Here is a 6,103-nt window from a genome sequence, read left to right on the forward strand (position 1 = left end):
TTGCTCCTATACTCAACTCCTCTTGTTACGAAGGCCAACATTCCATTGGCTTTCTTCACTGCCTGCTGTACCTGCATGCTTCCTTTCATTGACTGATGCACTAGGACACCCAGATCTCGTTGAACTCCCCCTCCTCCTAACTTGACACCATTCAGATAATAATCTGCCTTTCTATTCTTACTTCCAAAGTGAATAACCTCACACTTATCTACATTCCTCACACTTATCTACATTAGTGAGTGAGGGAGAGAGAGAGAGAGAGGGTGAGGGAGGGAGAGAGAGAGAGAGTGAGAGAGAGTGAGAGAGAGTGAGAGAGAGTGAGGGAGAGAGAGAGAGAGAGTGAGAGAGAGTGTGAGGGAGAGAGAGTGAGAGAGAGAGTGTGAGGAACAGAGAGAGAGGGAGTGGGGGAGAGAGAGAGGGTGAGTCGGGGAGAGAGAGTCTGGGAGAGAGTGAGAGCACTCTGCAAAAGCCTGGCTTCACACGGAAGCAAGGCATAGATCTTGTTCGAGGAGGATGCAATGTTGAAAGCAAGACGCGTGACCTGTGAGAGTTGGTATTTTTTGGTGTTTGCACGGACTCTTTGTCTGCAGCCGACTTCCCACCTGATGAGCTGATCATTCTGTTTTAATCTCTCACCCTCCCTCTCCCGCCTCCATTCTCTTCTTCCAGATCCACCGTCAGACACAACTCAGGAACCCCAGGGAACAACGAGTGGAGACTCAAGTCAAGGATTGACCAGTGACCCAGCAGGGTCTGCAAGCTCAGGTATTAGTGGTGGGGAGCATGAAGCACAGGAACAGGCCCATTGTCCCACAATATCCGTGCCATTCAGAGGGTGGTGAAGGTGTGGAATTCTCTGCCTCAGAAGGCAGTGGAGGCCAGTTCGTTGGATGCTTTCAAGAGAGAGCTGGATAGAGCTCTTAAGGATAGCGGAGTGAGGGGGTATGGGGAGAAGGCAGGAACGGGGTACTGATTGAGAGTGATCAGCCATGATCGCATTGAATGGCGGTGCTGGCTCGAAGGGCTGAATGGCCTACTCCTGCACCTATTGTCTATTGTCTATTGTCTATTAAACATATCTCCCCTGCCTGCACGTAATCCATATCCCTCTATTCATTGCATGTCTACTTGCCTAAACAAAAGACTCCTTGATAGCCACTGTCTCTGATACTCAATGCCCTGACCGATGAAGGCAAGCATACCATATGCCTTTTGATCATTGCCACTTTCAGGTTGTTATGGACTTGGACCCCAAACCCCCTCTGCACATCAATGGTCTCAAGGGTCTCGCTATTAACTCCATTAATAGATAGAGTAGATGCACAGAGTCTCTTGCCCAGAGTAGGGGAATTGAGGACCAGAGGGCATAGGTTCAAGGTACAGGGGAAAAGATTTAATAGGAATTTGAGGGGTAACTTTTTCACACAACGGGTGGTGGGGATATGGAACAAGCTGCCAGAGGATTTAGTTGTGGCTGGGACTATCCCAACGTTTAAGAAACAGTTAGACAGGTACATGGATAGGACAGGTTTGGAGGGATATGGACCAAGCACAGGCAGGTGGGACTAGTGTAGCTGGGACATGTTGGCCGGTGTGGGCAAGTTGGGCTGAAGGGCCTGTTTCCAGGCTGTATCACTCTGTGACTCTATGAGGCCACCTGTCAGCTGTGGTCCGATGCTCGAGAAAAACTAATCTGTCCAACCTCCCCTACAGCTAAATACTCTCAAATACAGGGAACATTCTGGTAAAAACCCTTCTGTACTCTCTCCAAATCCGCCATGGAGGGGCAAAGCCTATTTTCCCTGTGGCTCAGGCAATTTAGATGGGATATTATAAACTAATGAGGAATATAGAGTGCAGGAAACTTTCCCCTCAGAGTCAGACAAAACTGGAGGGTATATATTTACGGTGAGGGGGGAAGAGAGTTAGAAGGCAGATGCCATCTCCAGAGAGTAGTGACCACCTGGAATACACTGTCAGAGATCTTTATTTGGGTGATGATGTTATATTTCATAGAGTACAGCGGAGGTTGGTGGATGTGGGTGGGGGTACAAGAGTCTGTGTGACTTTGAATGAACTGGACATTAACTCTAACCATCATCGTGCCCCCAGCCGCAGACTCCACACTCGGTGATCCGTGTGTAAACCACACCGTCCTGGATCAGCCCTGGAGGAGCACGGGTTGTACCAGCACTGAGTGCACCAGTGGGGACTGGAAGAATGATGAAAACCACAGAGTGGGGTGGTACAGATTTAAGAGGTAAAACAAAGAGATAATTCTATTAGTCAATGATGTTGAGAAAGTATCGGAAATGCAGGCCAGTGAGGTAAAGTGGATAGAGAGCAGGGCGATCAGTGACAGTAATGTGCCAATGAGAAGATATAGAAACCCTGGGGTCACCAGTGACAGTAATGGACAGTGTGGATACAGGGAGACTGGGATCATCAGTGACAGTAATTGACAGTGTGGATACACAGAGACTGGGATCATCAGTGACAATAATGGACAGTGTGGATACAGGGAGACTGGGATCATCATCAGTGACAGTAATGGGACAGTGTGGATACAGGGAGACTGGGATCATCAGTGACAATAATGGACAGTGTGGATACACAGAGACTGGGATCATCATCAGTGACAGTAATGGGACAGGGAGTGGTTTATTACCCAGAAAACACACCCAAAGGATGAGATGCAAATCAGTGCAAATATTATGTGTAAGGATCATTTAAATGGTCAAATAGGGAACCACACACTTTGGTCCAAATACATGCAAATAGGATTTGACAAAAGAGTGAGCCTGGACGTTGTGGACTGAAGGGCCATTACTGCACTGTACAAGCTGCATGACTCTGTTGAGGGGGCAATAAATGAATGAATCCCTGCGGTGAGTGAATATTGAGAGTCGGCCCAATGCCAGTCTCTCTCTGGGTGAACAAACTCCCTCAGTTCAGGGGCTGACTATCTGATTGTTATTTCAGTTCCGGCGGATGGAAGATTTCCGAGACTGTTGCTCCCACCCATCACTGCTCGGGGACCAGCCCGGGCTGGTTAAATGGTAGGGTCAGAGTTTGCAACTCTGGGGCTCGGGGATGGCCGGGGAGGGTCAGAAGAGGGGAGAGTGCCCCTGATGGGCACTGACAGGCGAAGCCCTGCCCCTGATGGGTGCTGACAGGTGAAGGCCCGCCCATGATGAGCACTGACAGATGAAGCCCCGCCCATGATGAGCACTGACTGGTGTAGCCCCGCCCCGATGGGCACTGACAGGTGAAGCCCTGCCACTGATGGGTGCTGACAGGTGAAGCCCTGCCCCTGATGGGCACTGACAGATGAAGCCCCGCCCCTGATGGGTGCTGACAGATGAAGCCCCGCCCCTTGATGGGCACTGACGGGTGAAGCTCCGCCCCTGACACATCGGCACCCATCATTGTGTTTCCCATCATAAGTTCATCAGTGATAGGAGCAGTATCAGTCCATTTGGCCCATCAAGTCTACTCCGCCTTTTAATCGTGGCTGATCTATATCTCCTTCCCAACCCCATTCTCCTGCCTTGTCCCCATAACCCCAGACCCGGCACCCCAGGGTGTCACCATCTGGAGCTGTTCTCAGTGCTGCTGTGGGGAGTGTGGGTGGGGAGGGTGAGGGCAGCAGCTCACCACTGACTGAGGCAGGTCAGACCGGACGGTGGGTTGTGATCACTCTGTTACACCGGTTCCAGATTCACATCCCATGCAGCACTGTGGGACCGGGTACATTTTACAATGTTTATAAACTTCATTCCAGGTCCCCATCCCAGTGTGGGAGACGGGGAGGTGACCAGGACAGTCTGGTTCAACTGGCATGGAAAGCACTGTGAGACACAGCATGAGATCAAGGTAAAACACTGCGGCGGTTTCTTTGTCTATCAACTGGAACTCACACTCTACTGTAACAAGGTGTATTGTACAGGTACGTCGCAGTTCCCAGTAATGCATCTGAGAGGTTGTTGGGAAAATCCGGCAAGTGCTGAGTCAGCAATTTTCCAAACACTGGTGATCATCTTGGTTCACAGTCCTACACCGACTGTCTGAGCCAAACCACGGGGGCCTGACCCCCACCCCGTCACTGACCCCAACACAAGTGTAGGATGGCCCCTGTCCCAGCTCACCCACCCACCCATTGCCCCCACCCTGTCACTGGCCCACTCACCCATAGCCCCCACCCTGTCACTGACTTACCTCACCCATTGCCCCCACCCTGTCACTCACCCATTGCCCCCACCCTGTCACTGACCCACCTCAAGTGCAAGATGTCCTCTGACCCAGCTCACCGACTCACTCATTGCCTCCATCCTTTATGGAGAAGACAGTTCCCTCGTTTCCCACTCACTCAGGTCCAAGCTGTCCCCTCCTAAGAAAGGGCAAGTAGAAATGTGTGAAACGAGCAAGTGTAGAACAAATAAACAGGCGGTAAGGAGGGAATGTGTGATTGGAGATCGGGCCTGTACTCGTTGGAGTTTAGAAAGATGAGGGGGAGATCACATCAAAGTATACCCTATAATGAGAGGCCTAGATAGAGTGGATGTGGAGAGGATGTTTCCAGTATTGAAAGAATATAGGGTCTGAAGAAGGGTCTCGACCCGAAAAGTCACCCATTCCTTCTCTCCCGAGATGCTGCCTGACCTGCTGAGTTACTCCAGCATTTTGTGAATAAGAATATAGGGCCAATGGGCACAGCCTCAGAATAAAGAGACATACCTTTAGATACGAGCTGAGGAAGATTTATCTAGCCAGATGGTGGTGAATCTGTTGAATTCATTGCCACAGAAGGCTGTGGACATTGGTATCTCCAAGACGATGGTATTTTTAAAGTGGAGATTAACAGTTTTTGATTACGAAGATGGACAAAGGTTTCGAGGAGAAAGAGAATAGGGTTGACAGGGAACGATATACAGTATCAGCTATGAATAAATGGCGGAGTAGTCGATGGGCCGAATCAGGGAGAGAGTGAGTCAGGGAGAGAGTCAGGGGGAGAGAGAGTCAGGGGGAGAGAGAGTCAGGGAGAGAGAGAGTGAGGGAGAGAGAGAATGAGGGAGAGAGAGAGTGAGGGAGAGAGAGAGAGAGAGAGAGAGAGGGTGAGGGAGGGAGAGAGAGAGAGAGAGTGAGAGAGAGTGAGGGAGAGAGAGAGAGTGTGAGAGAGTGAGGGAGAGTGAGGGAGAGAGAGTGAGAGAGAGAGAGAGTGAGGAACAGAGAGAGAGAGAGTGGGGGAGAGAGAGAGGGTGAGTCGGGGATAGAGAGAGTCTGGGAGAGAGTGTGAGAGCACTCTGCAAAAGCCTGGCTTCACACGGAAGCGAGGCATAGATCTTGTTCGAGGAGGATGCAATGTTGAAAGCAAGACGCGTGACCTGTGAGAGTTGGTATTTTTTGGTGTTTGCACGGACTCTTTGTCTGCAGCCGACTTCCCACCTGATGAGCTGATCATTCTGTTTTAATCTCTCACCCTCCCTCTCCCGCCTCCATTCTCTTCTTCCAGATCCACCGTCAGACACAACTCAGGAACCCCAGGGAACAACGAGTGGAGACTCAAGTCAAGGATTGACCAGTGATCCAGCAGGGTCTGCAAGCTCAGGTATTAGTGGTGGGGAGCATGAAGCACAGGAACAGGCCCATTGTCCCACAATATCCGTGCCATTAAACATATCTCCCCTGCCTGCACGTAATCCATATCCCTCTATTCATTGCATGTCTACTTGCCTAAACAAAAGACTCCTTGATAGCCACTGTCTCTGATACTCAATGCCCTGACCGATGAAGGCAAGCATACCATATGCCTTTTGATCATTGCCACTTTCAGGTTGTTATGGACTTGGACCCCAAACCCCCTCTGCACATCAATGGTCTCAAGGGTCTCGCTATTAACTCCATAATTTTTCCAGAAATATGGGCTTCCAAAGTGCAACACCTCACACTTACTTGGATTAAATTCCATCTGCAGTTTCTCTGCCCATTTCTACATCTACATCCCGCAAATCTACATCCCGCTGAATACGTTGACAACCTTCCTCACCATCCGCACCTTCACCAATTTTATCATCTCCACACAGTTACAAAAGACACAAAGTGC

At 50.2% G+C, this 6,103-nt stretch overlaps 1 long non-coding RNA gene across 1 annotated transcript; it reads left to right on the forward strand.

Annotated features, from left to right (window-relative positions):
• The first annotated feature begins 666 nt into the window (after positions 1-666).
• LOC144590103 (uncharacterized) lies at positions 667-5,591 on the forward strand. The gene is made up of 4 exons (XR_013546172.1): positions 667-765; positions 2,113-2,260; positions 3,785-3,876; positions 5,513-5,591. It is a non-coding gene; the product is annotated as an uncharacterized LOC144590103 (long non-coding RNA).
• Positions 5,592-6,103: the final 512 nt, after the last annotated feature.

Source organism: Rhinoraja longicauda, unplaced genomic scaffold, assembly GCF_053455715.1.
Source record: "Rhinoraja longicauda isolate Sanriku21f unplaced genomic scaffold, sRhiLon1.1 Scf000135, whole genome shotgun sequence".
Taxonomy (NCBI): Eukaryota; Metazoa; Chordata; class Chondrichthyes; order Rajiformes; family Arhynchobatidae; genus Rhinoraja; species Rhinoraja longicauda.